This window comes from Mugil cephalus, chromosome 1, assembly GCF_022458985.1.
Source record: "Mugil cephalus isolate CIBA_MC_2020 chromosome 1, CIBA_Mcephalus_1.1, whole genome shotgun sequence".
NCBI lineage: Eukaryota > Metazoa > Chordata > Actinopteri > Mugiliformes > Mugilidae > Mugil > Mugil cephalus.
In genome coordinates this window covers 52,420,940-52,446,510 of record NC_061770.1, presented here as the reverse complement: position 1 = coordinate 52,446,510, position 25,571 = coordinate 52,420,940, and the positions used below count along the sequence as shown (strand labels likewise).

The window sequence follows — 25,571 nt, the reverse complement described above, 5'->3', positions numbered from 1 at the left end:
TAGCTGCTCTGCACTGGTTGCATATATCAAATCCATCCATTTCTGCAGCTGCTGTGGTAACGCTTAGATGAAGCACAAAAAAAGATGAGAACCACGGACGGGGGATCACTGAAATGTGATCTGTTATGCAATGAACAGCATCGGGACAAACAGCTGAAGAATATATTTGTTTTTTGGTATCCGCTTTAAAAATATATGAAGGTGGATAAGACTGACTATCTTGATGATTAGGACTGCAACTAATTATTTTAAGCATTGGCACAAAAATTGATTATTTCCTTAAGTATTTGTGTATTGTAAATAGCTTCAAATATATTTTTAGTCTAGTTTATGCACAGTCTTGTAGTTTTTAATGCTTTTGATGTCTGTTTTGTATTTGAAACTGTTTTACTTTTTACACTGTTCGTGGGTGTTTTGAAATGTTCCTATAAATTAAATGTATTGTTCTTCTTCTTATTATTATTATTATTATTATTATTATTTTTATTAAATAGCTTGTTTTTCCTTAAGAACCAGCAAAAGAAAACTATCCATTCATCATCAAAACTGGTGGCTCTAATAGAAACCCTTCACAGACCTCCACTGCATTCTGATAGACAGCTACAAAAATGATAATAATTCTGCAGCTTTTATTGTTGTAATTACTCATGGTAATTAGTGGGATCAACATTGTTTTACTGTCCTTTGGTAGTTAACATTAGGGTTTGGGGTTTTTTGGGGGGAAAAAGGCAGAGAGCTTGAATTAAACTTGGTGTTTCCAAACTGTGGACAAGCTGCTGTTTTATAATTAATTAAAATCACAATAGAGTTGTACATAATTATTGTTCATTTTGTGCTGGATGTTCATATTGTGGATTTGGTGTTTGTACCATCTGTGCTGAGACTGTAAGTGTGTGCGTTAGATCTTTTATGGAATACTAACGTTGTGGGGCAGGATACCATTGTAGGGACATTTTTCTTAGCCCCAAAATCAGAGGTGCAGCTTATCAACAGGCAAGGCAGGCAACTTCTTGCAGGAGGCCACAGCAGTGGTGTTGTGCTAAGCTTTTGATGATAGTAGGAGATATTTCAAAGGGTCCACCACCTGACAGATCTCTGCACATTCAGTCCTGTTGCCTGTGACTCCTTAAAGCAGTTAAATATTACAATGGTCGTATTTTAGAGTATTTAAGAGTGAGCATTAAAAGACATTTCCCCGACAGTGAAAAAGAGAGGAAGAAAAGAAAGCAAGAGACAGTATTAAATCATACAGATAATGATAATTAATACTAGGGCTGGGTATCACTGCTGATATCCTGAATCCAGGATGTTTGTAGGCCAGTTTACATGCAACAGAGAAAATTAATAACTGATGGGAACATGTCCACCTCCTCCACACTAGGTGGCGATACGTGTCTTTTCACTGGGTTAATACAGCCCCCTTTCCAGGTGACTTATAATAAACAACTAGAGTCCTTCATGGATAATAACACAGCGTTTTAAATCTCATATGTGCTCATATGTGCTACTTATGGTGCACGTAAGATGTGTGCAATCCCTCAGGTGGTTCTTCTACCGGCTCTGTTTACCTTCTTCTTCTGCGACCCGCTTTCTTGGTTTTTGTTTTGGGGTCATACGCCAGAGCAGCGGTTGTGGAGCATGCGCACAAACACACGTTGTCTACTTTAACTCTGATTAATGCGTATCCATACTGGTGAAAATCTATTTCCAATTGCATTATCTGGGTGTCTTAGTCAGATAAGGAGAACTCCGATATTAGTATTACATGCGTTTAAGTTGTCCAGTTGTCCAGTCTGAGTTGTCCAGTCAGATTAAGGCAATAATTCTGTTTTTTTCAAGTACATGTGACAAGTACAATGAAGGACTCAGATCTGCACTTGAGTTTCTTGTGAAGTATAAATGACCTGGCCAGAACGGACTTTGTTCTTGTTCGTTGCCACGAGAAAAATTAACAAATTACTCTATTCTTGCAGTGTATGTAACAGTTTTTAAGCACATAGTTGAGATGTTGCCCAAGTACACTGCAAGAGGGGTTCAAGACACTGCTATCAGTCGGGGCTGAGGAATGCATAATGTCAGTGGGACTTCCTTGCAATGATGGAACACTACTTCGTGTGTGTGGAAGCAACAAGAACTTAATGTTTTCCCTGACATTTAAAACAGGCACACAACTTGTACTTTCCTTCAGGTTGACAGGGGACACACTTGGCTGAGTAAGGGTTTAATATGCAGGAAGAACCCCTATGGATCCATGTGGACACAAACTCAGGCACACACACACACACGCACACCTATTCTTTTCACACCCATCCATCCCTCCTTCCTCTCACATTTTGTTTCTTCCTCTCTTATGCACACACGCTCATGTATACACACACATACACGCACGCACGCACACACACACACACACACACACTTACAAAAAGCAATTTCCTTTTCCTGGCGCACGCAAAACGCACGGACTCGCAAAGAGCCCCATCTCTCACACACATGCGCGCACTCTACACCCCCTCTCTTTGCAGTATTAGTCAACAGAGTAAGGATACATATGCCCCCCTCCTCTCCCTCCTCTCTCTCTCTCTCACACACACAACCTTAATCGCCTTCCAAAGCACACTTCCAAACGCACTCCGAAATTCAAAATGGAATCAGGCGAAGCGTCCAGAATTTGTGAAACTGAGATGAGTCCAGGTACGCAGTAACATCCAGGTGGCTCAGCACACTGTTCATGCTAGCAGCTCAAGTGGTTATGGAGGTGTACAACATGTGGAGACGGGAAGGAGCATCTCTCTTTAACAACATAAGAATGAATGAAAACACTATTCAGTGTTTATTCAGTGTCTATTCAGTAACAATATTCAGTTACTGAATATTATTAACAATAATAACTGACGGGGGGGCTACTGGGATGGATTTTAGGTGAAATAACACCCCAAACTGCGCTGACGTAACAACAAACATGATTGTATTAAAGCTTATACTTCACATTATGGCCGACGCTTAATTTAGGGAGGAAAAAATAATAATACAATTACTGGTAGGCTACCTGCCGCCGTTCAACGGCGTTTCGGGTTCTATTTTAACTGCCACCGTTTTACTTAATTAATCAATTATAGACCCTCACAGGTGTTGATTAGCGTATTCGATGTTTCCTTCCGCATTTGAAAGAGAGAATGAGTTGTTAGGTGTCCCTTACCTTATTAATGGGGATCCTCTTTCTCAGTGGGTGAAATGCTGCTCGCCAAATGAATGATTACTCTCTTCTCGCGCACCTCACGTGCGACGGTTTCGCTCTCCCTCTGCTCTGTGCGCCTATGTGTCTGTCTATCTGTCTCTTCTTTTCTCGCGGGATTTCCTCCTCCTTCCTCGCTGTCCTCCTCCCTCCTCTTCCTCCCCCTCTTATTCGATCAAATACTCGGATCACCTCGTCCTCCTCGCGTCACCCGGACACAGACGGTGCGTCTCGCGGCGCTTCTGCTTGTGGTGCTGATGCTGCTGCTGTTCCGCGCGACTCATCGTGTGGCCAGAGGCTCATGTACGGAGAGGAGAGGTGGAGGGAAACAAGATTCCTCTCTCTGGAAGTGATGGCTGACGCCTGAGTGGGGTTGGTGTGATCGGTAATCTATATCTACAGGTGTCTGAGCTCCTGTTCCAGGATTCGTTCTCTCAAACATGCCTAACAAACATGGGTGATTTGATGTTTTAGGCAACACAATAAATGTACTTCATTTAGAAGACACATGAGTATCTTGTCCTTTGAGCTGTATCTTGATAGCATACTGACGTTTGCACCCACCCCCCATTTAATTCCGTCCGAAAGCTGCTTTTTGGTGTTGTTGTTTTAATCAAGTACTTTCTAATTCAGCAGTCTTTACCACTTTGTCTTCATGTCGATGTTTTGTATGTCTCTGTCTTATTCAGTACTTTGGTCAACCTTTTCTGTTTTTAAACGTGCTTTATAAATAAATTGATATATGAACATATTTGAATAGCCCTTACATTTTTTATATCCTTATATAAGTTGTACATTTCATATACTTGTATATTGCATACAATATATAATCTATCTATCTATCTATCTATCTATCTATCTATCTATCTATCTATCTATCTATCTATCTATCTATCTATGAGTTGTATTAATAGTGTAATGATAACACTAAGTAATGTAGTGTATGTTTTACCTGAACAAACACTTAGATTTGACAAAACAGTCAATTGATCATCAGTTTGTGATCGATCGGATCTTACATCTTGTGGCTTATTGCTGTAGAAGAATAGCAGAATAACTGTATGGGACATTTAGCTCTTCCAAATTCATTGTAACCAAGCTGAGTGCAGTAAACACTTCAAAGGGAATGAATGACTGCATCTGACTGTGTGTATGTGTGGTCATTGGAGCAAGTATTACGCATTATAACTCAGACACCTGGTGCCTCTGCCATTACGCCTGCTGTGGTCTGGACAGTGTGTGGGAGTTGGTATCCATGGGACACCTGATTCAGTTACTGGATCGTCTCAAATGAATGACTGGAAAGATGAACAAGGGAGGAAGGGAAGACAGAGGGAACAACTGTAGAACAAAAGCAGGAAAAGTTAGAAAACAAGGTGAGCTGAGAATGGGCTGAGAACGAGAGCAAGAAAAGGAAGGAAAATAGAGGAAGAAAAGAAAGGACAGGAGGATGCACAATTGAAGAGAAAAGGTAGATGGATTAGAACAAAAGAGGTGGGGAAGGAAGGGAGGGAATGAAATGAAAAGACACGGATGAGCATGGAAGGAAAGAGAGGGAGAGACAATGTTCATTTGCATGAGTGTGTGACATTTTCCAGAGCAGCAGCAGTTGAAGTGGTAGCGCTGTGATGAACAAGTGTGTGTGAGAGAATCAAATGGATTAGTCTGAGCTTAACCAGTGTCTGCATGGACACACGCACACTGAATCTGTGAGCTATGCTACCATATAAGCAGAAGACTTCTTACTTATTTTAATAATGAGGAAAGAAGTGTGTCCATATGTGTAATTTCCTGTCTCAGCTGTTTTCTCCATCATAAAAATAATTTAAATTCACAAAGGGATGTGCATTCTGCTCATACAACTCTCTAGTTGACACTTAAGTCAAACAGCAATGGGAGGAGGGGCAAGGATTAAACACAGTGTTGGAAGTTGAAGGAGAATTAATCAGTATCAAGCCATCAACCAGACATGAACTCCATTGAGCTCCCTGCAGCTCTCTCTGCTGGTAAATCTCCATATTACACCACAGAAGCTCCAAGCATGGCAGGCCCCCATGGTGTAACACTGGAAAACTAAAATAAATAGTAAATAAATAAGTAATAGTAAATAAATTAAGTTAAAATATCCTTTACCCAGTAAAAATAGGTAATAATAGTAAATAAATGAACCATGCAAAAATTTGCCATGTAAAACACTAGTAACATGGGTGAAAATCAAATATGATAATATAGAGTCAGGAAGAATTAAAATCAGGCAAAAGCCTGATTAAAAAAAGTGCCAGTGCCAGAGGACCTCAGAGTTCGCAAGGGTTGATACCTACTTTTGTAGGTCAGACAAATAAGAAGGCCTAAGACTGCATTACAATAATCTAGATGACAGGAGATAAAACCATGCAAAGCAATAATCTTTCTTATGTGTTTTATATGTGGAATAAAACTAAGCTCAAAGTCAAAAATCACACCCAGATTGTTAACAGATTACGATGCCTTAAAATCAAGTCTCTCTCTCTGGCATTCATCGCCAATGACTGAAACTTCTGTTTTGTTCTGGCTGAGCTGCAGGACGTTCGCAACGATCCATGACTTGATATCTAAAATACAGTTTAAAAGGGTATCAGTAGGCCCTGTGTCATCAGGAGTGATGGTGATGTACAGCTGCGTATCATCAGCATAACTATGAAAGCTGATGCCATGCCTCTTGATGACGTGCCCCAGGGGAAGCATGTAAAGATTAAAAAGAGTTGGACCTAGAATTGACCCCTGGGGAACCCCACACTCAATCTCTCTGGGTTCTTGAGGAACAGGTATCTATGCTTACAAAGAAGCTTCAATCAGAGAGGTATGAGACGAACCTGTTAAGAACAGTACCAGAGAGGCCGACCAGGTGCCTCAGTCTGTCTATTAAAGTGTGATGGTCTACTGTATTAAAGGTGGCGGTTAGATCCAGCAGAGCCAAGACTGAAGTGGTCTGCAAAGTCCTCACAAAAGGCATTAATAGATATTTTGGAGGATCTATTAAAACTTGTGTTTATTATGGTAAATGGTCTAGCTTATATATAGTGCTTTTGGTACTCAAAAATATTAAAATTCTGTAATATGATGCATAGATAATTGATTGACTGCTTAAAATAAAGGCATGGCATTCAAAAGAAGTGTAGCTGTTAAAAACAACTTTATTTGAGAACATGGTATTTTTTGTGATTGATGCAGTCCCTCCTCCTCATCTGTCCCGCCTGGTGGAAAATAAAAAGTTCAACTTTGGTGGGAAAGCCTCAATGAGAACAGCAGGTGCATTAGTGCTAACTATGTCTCTGCAAGAAGAATGCAGTCTGGGTTATTGTTTAAAATTGCATCATATACAACAAATGATTTATTCACCAGACAGCGTACATTCAATTTGCGCTCATCATGCTGTTTTAGCGGAATGTTAAAAATACTATTTGGTCTAAAAACAGTCTAGTGTCTCATTTGTCAATGTGTAATATATTAGTTTTGGCAGCTATTTAATATGTCAAAATGTTCTCACCGTAGATCAATTTAAGCATATATTTAGCCGAGTTGGAGTCTGTTGTGCTGTCCTTGCTAATTTAGGTTGGCTCATACATTGCAGAGAGATAAAAGAGGTAGCATGCACAAGAAGGATCCATTCCTGGAACTTTTATGGTTTTATTTATGTTCAGTTTTAGTTTGCTCAATTCTAAGTCATTATACACTGTTTACTGCAAAACAGCTTCTTGAAAGGTAATTAGATGAGATTCATTTCACTTCATAGTTAGAGTACTTACTGTGATGGAAGCTACATAAATAGCAGGGTGATGCACCTTCAGATGTTGTACTCTTCCTACCTATTTTTTTCCCACAGGGCTGGTGGCAGCTGGCTAGTATTGGTAGGCTACCTCAACTGATTGAGATTAGATAGGCAAACGGCACTTTTCAAATTCAATGACAGGGATGTACATTTGAAAGACTGTCAGCTCATATGAAGGTATCATGTATTGTGACTGTCCGATAGTCACATAATATCTTATCATATCAAATTACATTTATGTCTTGTATTGTTTGTTTCATTAACAGAAAAAGGTATACATTTTGTATCTGTTTTTGCTTATTAATGTCTCATTTTATTCACAGAAACGGATCACTGACGGATGTTTTTTTGTCATTGTTAATGAAATTATTACTGGTACGCATGTCACTCATTTTCAGTGCCTTCTTTTAGTCTTTTACCCCATCATGCACTGCTCTCTGTTCATCCTCCACCTGCATTTTCCTTTTTTTTTTTCATATCAACCATTAGCGAGTAAGTGTCAGCTATGACAGTCTGATTAAACTGTGAGATACCCGACAGGAAATACTGCTCACTTCATGCTGCTGTGGACCTCAGAAATCAATTTGTCTAAAATGTGGATGATCTGAGAGTCATCTATCACCAATTGTTTTGATTGAAAGTTCTTAAACTTTCTGCATGAGATTGACTGAATAGTCAATATTATGAACAACTTGGACTGTTTTGCAAAACAATATTCAGTGCCTTCATTTATACAATATTTGTGTTTATCACATGACAGTGACACATCAAGCTAGTAAAATGTGTGACTAAATACAATACTCCAACACTATTGTATTAATAGCTATCAAAAGTTAGAAAACTGAAAAGAGTGGTTACTCCCATTGGTTTCTCATGTACATTATCATAGGGTTTTTATTGTTTGGTGCTGAGTGAGAGCTAAATGTTGCAGTGTCAGACACTTCATCTTTTGTGTTATTCTAGAATAAATTGCAAATTACAGTAAGTCTGCCTCTTTACCTTTAATCTCCTTGCTGAGTGTCCTCTAGGCTGCGCTGAAATGGCCACAGACTTGAAATCTTCAGGAGAGGGCAGAGGTTGAATGAAATGGCACTTAGCTCCACAATGTTTTTACATAACTCCATAAAGCTGGTCTCATGTGAATAGAAGACTTTGCAAGGAAAATTGAGCCCGCTGGAGGATTAGAAGCAGCTTTCTTTCCCTGCTCCATCCTTCTCTCTTCTTCATCCCTTCTATCCATGTCTCCCTGTAGAGTTTTGTGCAGAGAAAAAATCAAATTGGAGGATTATGACTAAGTCACCTTGCCCCGGGACAGTCTATGAATCATTTACATTTCAGTGTCTCTCTTCTCTTCAGTGTGTCTTTCAGTGTCTGTCAAACACACACACATAGTATGATCCTGATAGTGCCAGGTGACTAAGTTTAAAGTTGGACCCAAGTGCAGGATGAAAGAGATGAGGTCAGGGTTCAAACAAAAGGTAGTAAATGACAAACAGAAAGCGCTGCGGATGTAGGTAATCCAGAACACAAAATCAAAAGGAACATGGTAGGTGGGCAAAAAAAACGTGGCAAGACAACTATAACCTGGCATGAGAACTTGAGCATAAAGACTTGAACGTAGGGACAAAAGTGACGGAAATGGAACAAGACAGACACAGAACCATGACAGATAGAGGGAGGACCAATGTCAAAGGTTTTTTTTTTTAAAGAAAAGAGTTGATTGTGAGCTAATTTCTCACATCTAAGTATGCTTTATCACAACATGTGTAAATGAAACAGTCATGATCCCAGCCGCCATAATTTCCATACTGACCACTAGCCTCTCTGTTGCTGAAACCTTTTGCAGGTCCATATGCAAAAAGGAAAACACTGTTCACACTGGGGGCCTCTTTATAACATAGAACATGCTGGATGCTTAAGAAAATGCAGATTTGTTTGCAATTTGCACTGTGCAGGTTAGAACTCTTAGATTTCAGACTTTATCAACCATAAAGTTGATAAAGTAATTAGGACTTATTACAGTGATACACAAAAAGGGTAAGGACCCGGAGGAGGTAGGCTCTTTTCGTCCTATTTCCCTGTTAAACCAAGATGGGGAATTATTTTCTGAAATTTTGGTAAATTGATTAAGCCCCTTTTCAGATAAATTAGTGCACCCAGACCAGACTGGTTTTACACCAAGCAGAAATTATTTTTTCAATCTTAGATGATTATTTAACATCAAATGAAGAGTTAGGTATTCTGTCACTTGATGCTGAGAAGGCATTTGACCAAGTTGAGTGGCCTTGTGTTTTTGAAATTTCAAGGAGATTTGATGTTGGAGAAAAATGTATCTCTCTTTTATCTCTTGATAAAACTTCTCTGTAACAACCTCTGTGCTCAGATACTCACAAATCAAATATTGTCCCCCCGGTTTAATCTACATAGAGGAATGAGACAAGGGTGCCCTCTATCACCCTTGATTTTTGCTTTAGCAATTGAACCCCTTGACGAGAGTATCCGCTCAGACCCTTTAATTCATGGTTATATTACACAAAAACCTTTACATAAAATTTCATTATATGCTGATGATGTTTTGTTATTCATCTCTCAGCTGCTAGTCACAATTCCACAGGTACTCGATAAAATCAATTCATTTGGGACCTTCTCTGGTTGTAGGATAAATTGGTATAAAAGCAAGTTAATGCCCATGCATATACTGAATAATGCCTGGTTACAGAACCTCCCTTTTCGTATATCTCCAGAAAAATTCACATATTTTGGAATTCAGATTGTTGTGGAAATATGAGGTTGTGCCACACCCATTTATTTAAAGAGCATTTCCCACCACTCTTGTCTAAATTGCAATCAATTATACAGTTTTGGAAGACCTTGCCAATATCATTACTGGGCAGAGTCAATGCTATTAAAATGATTTTTCTGCCCCAGCTATTCTATTTGTTTCAGGACATTCCAGTGTTTATCCCCAAATCCTTCTTTAAGAAAATAGACTTAACTGTGCTCCATTTCCTAAGGGACTACAAAACTCATAGAGTTGGCAAGAAACACCTTTGCAAATCTAAAATAGAAGGGGTTCTGGCACTCCCAAATTTTTTATCATATTATTGGGCCTCACAAATTAGGATTATGGCATGCTGGTTGAATGACACAGCGACCCCACCTGACTGGCTCAAATTAGAACAAGAGTCATGCCAGCCTAACTCTATGGGTGCCATTCTTCTAGCACCTTGCACTATTGAGAAGTCTTTACATAATTGCAATGTGATGATCCATAGCACAGTGCGCATTTGGAAACAAATTAAATCACACTTTAATCTAAAACCCATATTTTATGCATAACCTATTGCTGGAAACCCTACCATCCATTCTGGATAATACTTTTAATCTCTGGAAGAATTTAGGCATCCATACAATAGGAGACCTATACATTAAAGGTATATTTGCATACTTTGCGCAATTACAGAGTAAATATAATCTACCAGGAAGTAGTTTCTTTAGGTATTTGCAAATAAGAGACTATGTAAGAACACATTTGCAAAAGTCAAAGGTTCTTGTCTTGATAGATGCCTCCAGCCCAAGTGTGACTCAGAAACATCGATATATATATAGTATATAGGAGAGGTTCAATAGAATATACCCTAAATTGTCCCCTGTATGTGACAGATGCCATGCAGCAGATGACACTTTGCTTCACAGTTTTGCTAATGTTAAGATCTAACGTTGAGATCTTTTGGTCTAATATTTCAGTTTAATATCTAAAATGCATAACATACAGTTAAGCCTAAACCACTCACTATTATCCTGCCACTGTCAGATGATGTTAATAAACTGAACTTGTCTGGTAAGTTCTGCGTTTCCTTACTTGATTAGAGGACACCACCAAGTCCCTCTGAACCTGGATGGGGTCATCCAGAAAAATGAGAAAATGAGATGAGAGCGTTTCTTACCCTGGCAAAGTGTCTAGTGTGGATTTCAGGGTGGAAATCCTCCCTCTGTTGAAGAAGAACAGTGTGTGTGTTAGAAACTGACACCACATGCTCACTCACAAACAGAAGAGGTGTGTGGTTCACGAGTTCACTGGTCAGTGAGGATGTGACTGAATGAGGCATTCAGCAATCCAGCATTTCCTCAATGGTCCCTCCAGGAATCACATCCGAGAAATGTTGATGACATCTTCCGTCTTGTCGTCTCGGCTCCGCGTCTGCACATTAAATGAACAATATGTTTATAATATATAACACAAAGCATTTTTGTACCTCACTCATCTGACTCTCTGACAGAATAAACATGTGCATGGTGTTAAACTGTGTACTCTTACGTCTTGCAACACCAGGTTCTCTTCCACATGGCAGGTGTATGTTGTCCCTAAGCCTGCAGCCGCCTCCTTCAAGAGAGGATACAGACCCTGAATCTGGTCCAGGACGGATGTCAGGAATTCATGAGCATCCTAAATTAAAAGAAACACACAGAGGACTTTATAAACTGAGCACACCATCATGAGGAGATGAGATAACAAAAGTGGTTCAGTGACTCACCTTCCGTTCATCATCCCTGAACTCCAGAGCCTGGCCCGACACTGTGTCTTTAAACGAGCGCTTATCTTTAGAGGCTGTGGACGCGTGCTTCTCCTGGAGCTGGATCAGTTGTCTATAGAAAGAAATCAGAATGCAGGCATTTTTGCTGTTAGATGTGTTTGTTCATTTTGTTTTCTGGGTTTTGAGTTAAATGTGAGTGTGACATGGTTGTTGTACCTCAGCAGTTGAGCTCCAGGGACTGAGCTGCAGACCATCTCCATAGATCTGATGCCAGCAGCCTGCAGGTTGGACTTAAGGTAGCACGTGTGTCCGATGTTTGGAAATTTATCATGAAAAATGAAACCAGTCAATCACTTCTTCACTGACCAATCACAGAATGGAGTTCATATTATCTAACAGTGATTTGATAAAGTCTTGTCTTGCTATGGTTCTTGTGATGAACTGCCCCGAAGCTGACGATGGTCCTCTTTGCACATCTCTTAGCATTTTGTTTTGTTTTCTTGCTGCAGAGAAAAAAACAGTCAGTAAACAACAATCAGTAAAACACATCAAGGGGCTGAACATTGTTTAGATCAGTAACCTGCAGGTTAAACATTTGACACAAACACACTGTAAGACGCTTTTTGGAGGTTCGTGTGTGACAACACATCTAGATTTTAAATTATAATCAGCTGAGAAACACATCAAATCAAATCAGGTTAGAAGTCAACTGTAATAATTGAACTAACTGGACCTTTCAAGCTGAGCTTTGGGAGTCTAAGAGTGAAATTTAGAAGACTGTTATAAGAACATGAATGATACTAAAAAGACAACATGACTGTAGGAACTAGTAAAAGGTATTCAGTATGCAGTTCCTTACCTTTCTGATGGGGTCCGTGGTTTCTCCTCAGGTTTCTTCTTTTTCTGCAGAGTAAAAACTAAATGAACAATATAAGAAAACAATGTCAAGGATAAAAAATAAATACATCTAAATGAACAAATTTGAAGCTGTGACTCATTCTGTCAAACATACCTCAGAGATACTGAAGAGACCCTTTTTCTGTTTCCTCTCTGGTTTTTGACCTTCTCCAGTCTCAGCTGGCTGTGCTGGGGCTGGAGCTGTGGTGGCAACGATGGTTAATGGGTCACTGGTGATGGAAAAAGAACAAAGTATATATGTAGATTATTATCTGATACTTGATCATTTTTAATCTAGAATACATAATGAATGAATCAATCAACTTGGAGAGTGACAGAAAATTTAGAGCAGCAGTATGGAGGTAGTTGTTTTATTACGTGTTAAAGAAGTCCTTGACAATTTTCTCTCCGGTGGCGTGGAGGGTGATGTCGGAGGGTATCAGGTCGTTGATAGTCAGAAAGCACTCCTCCAGATCTGTCACCACCTCTTTCTGATGGGATAAGGAGCTGGATCCCTGCTCATGGTCTTCTTCTTTTATTTCTTTTTTGGCTGTGTTGCTACTGGAAGAAGAAACAGGCCATCACAGAGATAATTATGATGAGATAAGACATTCAGATGAACAAGCAACAGTCAGTGGCTTTCACAGGATCAGAAAACAGCCTTAAATGAGTTTCATTATCTTTCTTGAGGTGTCTTCTGTACTTCAGGGTCGGGAGCCGGTGCGACCGGATTCTTTCTCTGTTGGAGGAAAGACAAATGTTCAAGGTTCAGCTAAGCAAAGACAGAACAATGGTCTTCATGGTCTTAATGTTCTCATTTAGCCATGACTGTTAAACCAAGGTGCTTTCTTGGCCAGTCTGGTTGCCGTTTGGGCATCTGAGGAGGTGTCGCTATTGATGAAGAAAAACACGGTTAGGCCTTTTCTTGTGCTTCACTATTATGTGAACATGAATGACGGTAAAATGACAACATAACTGTAGTAGAAACTAGTGAAAGGTATTCAGTATGCAGTTTCTTTCAGATGTGGTTTGTGGTTTCTCCTCATATTTCTTCTTTTTCTGCAGAGTAAAAGCAAAATTAATAAAATAAGAAAACAATGTCAACTAAAAAAATTTTTTTTTTTGAAAAAAGGATTGAAGGTGAATCTGTCTCATTCAGTCTACCATACCTCAAAGATACTGAAGAGACCATTCCTCTGTTTCCTCTCTAGTTGTTGACTTTCTTCAGTCTCAGCTGGCTGTGCTGGGACGGAAGTGAGGATTGCTGTGACACTGGAGATGAAAAAGGAACAGAAAAATATATTTCATTTTCTGATACTTAATCATTGTTAACCCAAATATTAATTTTTGTCAATGCAAATCAACTCAGTAGACAACTCAGTATATTTCCTCACCTCTGAGAGCTGGAGAGTGTCTCATCTGCCACCACCTCTTGCTCACGGGTTTTCTGTCCAGGACAAAGATTAATCATATGAACTTTGACATAAAAGTAAAATGTCTTTACAGCTGATGAAGTCGCATGGATCATTGACATGGTTCAACAGAAATAATGTAAGAAACTGTTCAGGTCACACTGAAAATACTAAACTTTTGGAAGAAAGTGCAGCAAGTCTTTGAAACAAACCTTTGTCGATCACAGGTGAAACATTTTTAGTTCTCTCAGTCTGTACTGATATCTTGAAATGTTGAAATCTCTTGAAATCTAGAAAACTCTGGAAATCGTGAAATTTCTCCAAGTCTTGAAATCTGTTCGGTCTGGTAGCTGAACTAAAACTGACTGAAAATGTTGCTTCCAGGGAGACAGTACACACACAAGATTCTGATTAGAATGCACAGTGGTGCTGCACCCTCATAACTAAACATGGTTTTATTCACATTCATCATAAACGTATCATTATCATAATCTGTGAAAGGCGCTATATAAGAGCAAGACCATTTACCATTTAACTATATCAGTCTTAAAATATCATGACAGTATGTATATCTGTTCAATAAATTATTTTAAAAAAAAATCAATGAGACAGTATGGGAGATGTACCGGAAATGTCTGATATTTATTTGTTTTAAAAAGTACAGTGTTCAAACACAACTTAAAATAAGATAATCCTTTAATTTTTCCAACAGTGATTGACAGGTCTTTATTTACTGTATTTAATGCCTTAATTATAGTCAAGGTCACTAAAAAATCTTCTGTATATTGGAGGTACCACTTCCCACACAGTGATCCAAATATGGCACTGTAGAGCTTTTCAATTACTTAATCAATTTGTTTCCTCACAGCACTTTATATGGTACTTTTTTTAAAAAAAGTGTCATATACAGTCATGTGCTTTTGTTAAATGCCGAATGACCAGATGACCACCAGAGGGAGACAGTTACCTTAGTCATTCAGACCTCTTATCTTTCAACACACTGCCAATGAATCTGACTTGTCAGTCACTTTTGATTAGGTCATTTTTCACGAGTGAAATTTAATGTTACATCAGAACTAACACATTTACAACATGAAATATGATGGTTTCATACAATAAATCCTCTGAAAACAGTGATAGATGAGTGAACTGTTTAAAATATTCAACTTGTTAATACTCCTTTAATAAGTCATTTAATTCAGTATTTTGCCTTCCAGTTGTATGTATCTATTATTTTACAAACCATAACCATTGACACAAACTAAATGATTGGCTAACATCACAGAATTTTAGAAAATAATGAAACAAAACATGTCAGTGTTATGCTATGGAGGTCCAACTCTGCCATAATTAAAAATGAATAAATCAATCACTCATACACACACACACACACACACACACACACACACACACACACACACACACACACACACATATATATATATACATATATATATACATACCATGAATAAATAAATAAATCACACGGCCACCTCTTCATCCTCCACAGCTATCAGTCCCAACCGCAGAGCCCAACCCAGCTGAGATCCCTTTCAAAGAGGTTGACGCCACTATCCCTCTTGCTTTTGGGCATCACAAAAGGAGGTATGCCGAATTATGACAGGAAATTTTTCTATACATTATTTCTGTAAGTTCACTGTTTGGCTGCTAGACTTAATATATTTATTATGTTTTCTTGAAATGTTTGATAATACAGAGATGCGAATCTATATTAATCTATAATTTGTGAACTTGTGACTTTTTGTATAAAAACTAATTTATACAACACTTTCATATATAAAAATACAACCCAAAGTGCTTCACAAAAATGAAAAGAAACAAACAAACAAAAAAAAAAAGTTACAACGAATGCTAAAACTTTGCAGCCTCTCGAGTTTTATTATTTTGATGGGAAAATGTTGCCTGGTTATTCTTAGACTTAGGCAGACTTTAATAATCCACGAGGGAAATTACTATGTCTTCCTAACTTCATTCCACATAAAAGTAAACAACACAAAAAAACACAAGAAAGATAAAACAAATGAGATCAAATTAAAGTAAAAGAAAATTAAACAATGTAATCACAAATTTACAGAATTAGCATTACGCCTATATACAAGATGATCAGTGGCACAAAGTGCCCGAGGTGTTCGGCCATTTGACCAGTTGCATAGCAACAGCGGCATGGATCGTGGCGAATAGCGTCTCCTCCTACTTGTGAGGGAGGGATGTAAATTTCAATGGAGCATGTCTGCCCGTAGAGTCTGAATCCAGGCACAGATATAATGTGGTCCTATGAACCAGGTCTTCAGAGCACCTCTCATGACACTCAACAACACAGCCAAAAAACAAAAAGGGAAAAACAAAATAAAAACAGCACAAAAAGACAAAAGGACCAAAAACCATTTGACTGGTTCAAGGCACAGGAAAGAAAAAAACAAGTCAGACAAAAACACAAACATTAACACACTCAAAATAACCTAAAAAGTATATTCTTTGCGGAGCTACTGGCAACATGCAGCCACTCTTTCAGGTGCATTTTTTAGGCTGTTCAGGTAAGTACAGATGAATTGATCCCCTGTGTCCTTGACAACTTGAATGTCACACTCCAACTTCTGTGTGTCAGGGATGGTCCTCCGGGAGTCTTTTCTAGGTGCAGCAGAACAGCTCCAGGTGGTTGTGGATGACAAGGAACCACAGCTGGAACCCCTCTATGGCTGACTCAGCCTTTACTACCCCACTCTGGCAGGTGTACAGGTTAAGGGGTGAAACAACTGTGACCCTGAGAAACCTGCTGAGGAAGCAGAAAGGGTTCCCACCGCATGCTGACTGCTCTTCCAGAGGTTAATCTCTGCTTGTAGCAAAGCACCTTCGATAATTATTGTATCTTCTCCATAATTCACACTGGAATACAATATATGAGGAATAATTAGAAAAGTTTGCATATCATCATCATAGTTTCATAAACTCTGTCATTAACTGATTAAAACAGTTGACATAGCAATGTCCAGTTATCTGCTCAGATATCACAGGAAATAAAGGAACACAATCACAAATCCTGACTAATACCTTTGCTTATGTTTTTAAACTCAAATTTGAGTTACTCAGCCTTCTAACCAGGCTGCCGGGCACAAATCTCAACAATCAGCCTTGAAGGCTGATGCCTTTTATATTAACATACAGATTTGCAAAAATAATGTTGCCAGTAATAATTTGAGTAAAATGTAACTCGTCTGCATTAGCTGAAGTTATCAAATAGCTCAAATATCTTCACCAGTTGACTCCTAGGTTCTTTAATGATATAACTCACAAAAAGATGCAATGATGATCAGTCTTATGTTAACTTACCGCGTTGGGCTTCAGGCAGCACTTGTGCAGCCTCCTCCTGGGCCGAGCAACCCAAGGGTACCTACCACGTCCAGGTTGGATAATGTTATTGTGTTTTCTCTTTTGCCGTTGTGTTTTGCACTTCAGGGCCACCGTAGATTCCTGCATTTCATCACAGACTATCCCTTGTGCCAAGATCCCAGACAAAACACATTTAGAAGCCCAGTCCAACTGAAAACCCACCAGCAGGCTAGCAGTCAGCTACCAGCTAGCAACCAAAAAGAAGACACTATATGTAGCACCCTACCCACAAGACTAACAATATCTTTTTACTGATAAAGTATTGCACTCTATTTATCACGCTAGTCTGGCTCTGGGTTCTTTATTTATTTATTTTTTTTGTTTGTTTGTTTTGTGGTGTCATATCATCTTAGCATGAAGCTTTAACAAAAGGTATGTAAATTAATTGTTTGGTATCTCCACTTAGTAGAACATGAAATAGAATATAACGAATCCTACTAAGAATCTATATTAAGAATCTTTATTAATTTAGATAGTTAAAAGTAGGCTGGACCTTTACTTCGGTTTGCTCTATGTAATTCTTAGTCTAACCAGTTTAACGTAACAATAAAATTGTAAGGCCTTCTAATTATTATTCAGTGTATTTAAATGATTATCACATAAACAACAATCACAATACATGTAAGTAAACTAAAAAAAAAAATGGTTTCCCAAAAGAGGCTTTGAGATGTTGTGAGTTGTCGTAAGCTCTGACTACTCTGACAGATAATATGCTAATTTAGCAGCATTTATTCATTGTATTTTGTGAGTTGTGGAAAACCACAGCAGATCAACCTGGACATCACTGAAACCCAATTTAAAGCTACAGTGCAGAAAATTTGTCTTGTGTTTCTGAAACCATCCGTCCTCCCCAAGGGTCTCGTTTAAGTAAAGTTTGATATTTTTATTAATACGACTACCAGTGGAGCAGACCCGTTGTAAAACCAAACAAATAGTATATTTTTCTTCTGTAAGGATTGCAAAAAGCCTTAAATTTTGGTTCTCCAAATGTCGCTCAGCCCAGTGACATCCAGTTAGCCTAAACTCAGCTACGGGGCAAATGGATTGGTTCGTTTCAGTTGGCAGTCTTAGGATCTGTAGGGTGGTGGGGGTACCAGGAGGTCCTCCAACACGCAATGTAAGAGCAGATTTATGTTAATTGTTGTGTGTCATGGTCTGATTGTGATTGGAGGGTCAGCCTATAGTGTCATCAGGTGTTTCTAACCGGAACAGGAAAAACTGTTGGCATGCCGGGCATCGTCCCGAAGGGCTGTTGACCCAATGTGGGCCGGTCCGGTCCGCTATGTTTTTTTTCCTTTTTTTTTTTCTCTAAATTCCCTCCAATTGGACCGGCCAATTGGCTACAGAGTGTGTTGCCAGCATGGACACATATTATTGGTCTATTGTTTGTCATTGTCAATAAATCACGGGCTGATAGGCTCAGAGAGCCCTGGCAGAGCTGTCAATCACAACACAAACCATGGTGGGGCGGGACCTCATGGCATGGGCGGGAGACAAGTCATTTTAAAACTACCGTCATGATTAACTCCGTCCTTACGTCACATCAATTCCTTCATGCATGTGATCCTCATTTCTTTTGCATATTGTTCCTGGTGTCTTACCCACCCTTACTCAGCACTGATGTTGAGAAGATCCCTGTCACTACATAGAAAAATAAGTAGCTTCATAATACAAATGCTGCATATCAGTTGTCAGTCTCTCAAAACACTAGTCAAAGTATTTCAGTTGAGACATTCACCTTAATTTTGTTATTACAAGTACAATGATATGGTAATCCCTCTTAATACTTAATAACGAATTTATTTCAGTTACAGTAGACTCGTGAATATTTTTTTTTTATTTTACACCCAAGACTTTGATGACAGTAGACCTACTACTGCTAACATGAAACACATAAATTTTAAATACATTAATAAATAAATAAATCTATTTATATTATTTCTCTTCTGTTTCTCTCAAACACACTTGATTAAGAAAGACGAAAGTGCAAAAAAAATAATATTTAATTTTCAGTATTAAAATCCCCTCTGCAGTTACGTTAGTTGAGGTACTCGTTGTTCAGTTTGCAATGATAGGTACGTTGAGATAGGCAGACGGTCAGGTGCAGGGATGAGGTGCGCATTGCTGCTGGGATACCGATAGCGATATGTAGCTTGCCGCTAAGCCTCGTGTCCGCTAACTTTTTGCCGTTTGGTATTCGCGTTGACAACAGCGCCATCGCATCTTTGTAATATCCAAGATGCAAGAGGATGAATAATCAACGGCGGGGGTAAGTAGTGTAAACAACCATCTTTAAGACAACTACCCTAATTGTCTTTTTAATATTCTATACATGAGAGAGAACAATCTGATATCGGCTATATAAATGATATTTTTCAACAGTGACTACAATGCTTTTTGATCATTGACGTTGAAAAACATAGAATCACTTTTTATTATACTTTTGTAATTACAATATATGCCCCTGTGTAAGTTGAGGAGGGTTAATATAAATACAGAGGGTATATAAATATGTGTAAGTTAAGAGTATATTTCTTTACATTTTCTTTACATTTCAGACTGTGCACTTTCTCAAGCTTTGGAAAGGTTTGTATGGGAAAAAAATAAATTCTCCATTCATTTGTGAAATGTCTTTGCAATAACATTTTGTAGAGGTAGAGGTTGTAAGAGGTTGTAAGATATGATTGAGAACACTATCACAATTCATGTCTAGACCAGAATAATGCAAAGTTTATGATGCATGAACTTGTTTTTTGTTTTTAAGATAAAAACACCCCTGCGCAACAGACTGAAGGAGAGGCACATGGATGTATGCTGCAAGGTGGCCATCGATGGCCCAAACCAGGAGGTCTTTGACTATAAAGACTGCATCAGGAGATTCTATAGCATGAAACCAAGGAGGGCCAAATGTTCTGCCACTGGCTGTGCCTTGTGCAAATAAATGTAACTGAACCAAATGTTAAAGCACATACAAAATAAATGAATGCTTTAAAATGATACTTGTAATTATTTATTTAATTCATGTAATTACAACTCCTAAAATAGACTGCTAGTAAAACACTTGCTTGAGTCAGTTGAAGGCACGGTACATGTGCACCTTTAAGCCCATGATCAGGTACCACCACCTCATTTTAAGCCAGGAAAAACCCTGTATACCTGTCTTTGGGGGAGATTCATTCCAATTCAAGGCCTTCATAAAATCATTTGAACAAGGTGTGGAGGATAAAACAAGTAAGGCTGACTGCTTGTACTACTTGGAACAGTTCACCAGAGGGAAACCAAGGGAACTTGTGCAAAGTTGTCAACACATGGATCCTGAACGTGGCTTCATTGTAGCCAAAACTTTGCTCCAGGAACACTTTGGCAATGAGTACAAGATTGCTAAAATTGAAAAGGCTTTAACCTGACCAGCAGTAAAGTCAGAGGATGTTAAGCCTATGGTTTGCATTTTTGGAGAACCAAGTGAGGATCCTTTCTGATCCAATTTTTGGAAATATTGAACCTGTACCACAGAATGTAACTACTGCAAAACCTTGTAACAAATTCAAAATGCAAAGAAAGTCATTCAGAGGGAAAGGAAGTAGTTTTGCCACTACACTAATGTTTGTCAACTCGCCTGATTAAAATGATCACACAGGCAATGCAAAGAGACAGGACGTTTTGTATTGTACTTGCTGTACACATACTCACCTCTTGGATAAATGCCAACAGTTCCAACGTAAAAAACACAAATAAAAGATCCAGAAAATTTGAATATGCTTTGGCTGTTTAAAGGTTGGACACATAAGCAGTGAGTTTAAGAAACGCTTGGCCTGTGAGGTTTGTGATCAACAACATCCCACTACACTAATATTCCAAAGACCAATGTTGAGTTGCAACACACATGGGAGCCACCTGAAGAAAATCCATCAACTTCTTCTCAGGTATGTGGATGTACAGGGGCCGGTAATGACCGTTGCATTCCCTCCATTGTCCCAGTGCAGGTCAAATCTACAAAAGGATATTAAATCATTCAGACTTATGCATTCTTGGATCCTGGAGCACAGTCACATTTTTTTCTTTACACCTTATGCAACTTTTGCACATCACAGGAAAAAGAACTTTTTTAAAAAAAAAACAACTGTTGTTCCTACTTTTGCTGTGTCTGGAATGGAGGTCGCAGATCTTGCAGGGAAAAGGTTTTACCCTTTGCCTGAAGTTCTCACACAGAGGGAGATGCCAGTCACTCCAGACAACATTGTCACTGCTTCTGATTTGGAAAGGTGGCCTTATTCATCCAAGAACAGTGTTGGGCTGGGTTACCAATGGGCCTGCAGTAATGATGAAATGAAGCTTTCCTCTGTTGTGGTGAATCAAATTTTAGTGTCTAATTTGGAAGTCATTCTGAACAATCACTATAATTATGATTTTAATGAACAGCCTTCAGAGGACAAAGATGTCTAGAGAAGACAAAGTTTATGGAGATTATGGAATCCTCTGCAACTCTACAGAAAGACAGATACTGCCTTAAGTTGCCATTCAAGAGACAGGATGCTAACCTGCCAAACAGTTTTAAAGTAGCAAAGCAAAGGATACTTGGACTCAGGAAAATGTTTATGGGCAACCCAGAATTTCACAGAGAATATTCAAGTTGTCCAAATGATGTAATTGAAAGGGGCTATGCAGAAAATGTGCCTCTGTGACAGTCTAGGCAGACTAGGAAAAGTGCGGTACATACCCCACCATGGAGTCTATCTTCCCAAAAACGGTTCTCTTCGAGTGGTGTTTGATGGTGGAGCCACATATCAAGGCACATCATTGAACGCGAACTGTTGCAAGGGCCAAATCTTACCCGTTTATTGCTTGGAGTCCTCACACGTCTCAGACAGGAACCTGTGGCATGTATGGGTGACATCCAGGCAATGTTTTTTCAGGTGAAGGTAACAGAAGAAGACAGAGACTTTCTGTGCTTTCTTTGGTGGCCGGAGGGAGACCTCAGCAAAGGACTAGCAGTCTACAGGATGACAGTGCACATGTTTGGGGCCGTGTCCTCACCCAGTTGCGCTTTTATGTGTATGACTGTTTGCTCAGTTTGAGCTCCGAGGAGGCAGCAAAGCAGAGCTCAGTGCTCATATATATACAAGCAAGGAGATATGCCTTTTTATTTTGCACTTTACATAGTTTTTCATTATGTCAAAAAGAAGATATTATGCCTTGTGCACTTTAAGTTGATTTTATATATTTTAATTTAATAATTTAAAAGTGTTAATAAACAAAAAGATGAAACTTATGTTTATTTGTCTTGTCTTCTTTTTTCTTTTTCTTTTTTTTTTTTTGCTGATCCGAGAAACGATCCGAACTGTGAGTTTTTTGATCTGTTGCGCCCCTACATCTCATGCTTTAAATCACAGATGTTGAACACACACATCTGCACATATCATAGCATGATGCTGAACAGCGGTCAAAATCAGTTTTTCCTGTTCCGGTTAGAAACATCTGAAAAGCCCTTCCTACATTACATTAAGTTCCTACACTATTTAGGGTGATCCACCAGTCATAATCAGACTATGACACACAACAATTAACATAAATCTACTCTTACACTCCGGCCCCTAATTGTCATGGCCAGCAGACATGGCAATTGAATAGAGATCTGTCATCCATTCTGCTCTACTTTTTTCTGACTTGCCAGTGCTACCTCATACCACATCATCTTACGGGCATTCAGCGTTCCACAGTCAACAGCCTATAACTTAGATTTAACAGGCACCATGCAAGGGCACGGGATTGGAATCATGAAGACCAGGAGGAGATACATATTTTTCAAGGCTCTGGAAGTGCGCCTTGCCTTACCTGTAAAGATGATCCCTTGTTGTGCCATTTTGCACAACTTCTGCCAGCAAGATGCAGACACACTAGAGAAGGCCCTTTGCCCAGACCTCCAGTTATGAGCCAGATCTGCAGTGTGGAGAACAATTATATGAGGGCATCACTGCTGTTCTTTGAGCATCTCAACCACCTGTCTAATTCCCTGTATCATAGTGCCTCTTGTTTTAGAAAATACATTATTATTGAAAACAAACAAGCTTCTGTGCAATCCAATTTATTTATGCTTTTCACAATTTATCCACAATTCTTTCCAGGAGACTTAGCATTCTCTCCTTCCTGGCCTCACTCTGCCTGACCCTCTCCTCTGCCCTCTCCTCTTGAATCTTGAAAGAGTCTCTGTAAGACAAGCCAGACATGGACGTAATGCTCTGTCATGTGCTGGAGTATTTGTCAGACCAAAAAATAATAATAAAAACAAGTGACACTGTATTGATCCTTGAGAGGAAATTATGTCCCTCTGTTTGACCCATCCATTTGTTCACACAGTGGTGTGTATTGTTGTAGCTGTGGGCTGCAGCCTCAGGCACACGCAAGGTGGGAGACGAACCTGGGACCCTTCTGCCCCCAAGTTGCACCTTTAACCACTGCCACATGGTTATTATTATTGGATGTGATCTTGCTTTCTTACTTAATTTAGCAGACAAGATTTGCATAGGTGGTAGAAGGGCCTCTAAAGCTTGTTCCATACAGTTACACAGGGGGCCCTGTCAGGCGGGAGAGACCAATGGACCAGGTGCCTCAAGTTAAAAGCATAGTAGTCAAACAACCTCTCTGGCAGTCCTAAACCTCCTCTGTCAGCTGGTCTTGGTAATTTTGCTGTGTTTCAAGCGGGGGCTCTTTCCATTCCAAATAAATTTCTTGGATATCCTGTCAAACCATTTAAAATACCAACAGGGAATCTCCAAGGGGGAGTGAATAGATAATTATGTTTGGGGACACAGTTCATTTAGTATACAGTGTATTTTGTGCATATACATGTACTGGCCAGTCTACGTCATTCGTGTTTTGACATGTTGACAGTTGACAGCAAGATCTACTCTGTCACCTTCTAGAAGTAACATATCAGCTGGATATCTTGAACAAAAGCTGTGATCTTCAACCCTTTAAACATGGTTCTTTGATAACTAAAACATGACGAGATATTTGTGAGTTTTTGTTGATGAGACGAAATTGGACGTAAATATTAGTGGGTAGTCTGTCAGACATTCAAAATCCATGGTATTTCTGCCTATTGTGGCTGTAATCTGTCTGTCAAAGGCTAAAAAGTATCAGCAATGCTGCTACCAGTGTTCCTCATCCATTGCTCATATTTTGGGCATGTGTATGTTTATTTCACTTTCACAAATTCTCAGAATTAAAGTCGAAATTGCCAAAGTAAGATTGTTTTTGTGCTTGGCTGTTTTGGAGTAATGAACATTGATTCCACTGTTACCACTTTATCTGTGTGTGATGCATAATCCTTAGTAGATTAGAAAGTATTTGCTGTTGTGTGGAAACATGGTATGTCCAAAACCATTCCTTTATTATTGTAATTATTGGTGAAAATATCTACAAACTCACAATGTGTTGCAATGTGTAAATCTGCTATTTTCACAACATTTGTGTGACACTCTTGTATGATGCAGTAGGGCATCATTTCATGAAAAAACACAAGCTGAAATATGGAGATAAAAGGTTTCTGCCCAACAGAAATGAAGTACAGCATGGCAGCATTGTATCTCCATCAATGGGAAAGTCCAGGCTACAGTCATAAGTCTGGTAGGAATCTGGTTATGGGTTATTATACAAAAGGCCAGACCCACACAAGAAGATGGAGGGGGAGGGGAGAGAGGAAGACATAAAACTGTTGTTTTATGAATTGCAATGCCTAATACAACCTGTCAGCCTGGAGTCCAAATTCCAATATTTATTGATGTCAATTATTATTATTAAGACTAATATTCCTTTTTCTTTTTACTAAAACTGACTAAAACCTTTGTCAGTTTTCGCCGACTAAAACTAGACTAAAACTATCATATAGAAGTGACTAAAATGTGACTAAAACTAAAATCATTTTTGTCCAAAAGACTATGACTTAATCTAAAATGGCTGCCAAAAATAACACTGATCCTTTGCATACTGCATTCCTTTTTTGTTGAAAATTTCATCGTCGATGTACCTGAATGAAATTATCCTTGATATATCCATCATAAAGCGACTTTTCTGTTTGTTAAAACCAAGTATAAGAAACATTCTCAGGTCAAATGTGGTCTGCAAGTCCACCTCTGGATGAACACTGAGCATAACTGCAAAAGTTGTCTAATGTGAGAATGTGTATGTTGACAAGTGCCTGAATCAGCACTTATGTTGTAATCGTCTGAATTAAGGGCAAGGAACCATATGCGGAGAATTCATTAATCTTCATTTCTTGA

The 25,571-nt window shown here is 38.9% G+C and overlaps 1 protein-coding gene and 1 long non-coding RNA gene across 2 annotated transcripts in view; one reads left to right on the top strand and one right to left on the bottom strand.

Annotated features, from left to right (window-relative positions):
- trpc5a (transient receptor potential cation channel, subfamily C, member 5a) overlaps positions 1–3,793 on the bottom strand; it is a 184,152-nt gene extending 180,359 nt beyond the window's left edge. Inside the window, exon 1 of the mRNA XM_047608558.1 lies at positions 3,197–3,793. The gene's annotated coding sequence lies outside the window, so the exon portion shown is untranslated. The remainder of the gene's footprint in view (positions 1–3,196) is intronic.
- Positions 3,794–19,412: 15,619 nt separating this feature from the next.
- LOC125020991 lies at positions 19,413–20,252 on the top strand. The gene is made up of 3 exons (XR_007114298.1): positions 19,413–19,561; positions 19,851–19,878; positions 20,057–20,252. It is a non-coding gene; the product is annotated as an uncharacterized LOC125020991 (long non-coding RNA).
- Positions 20,253–25,571: the final 5,319 nt, after the last annotated feature.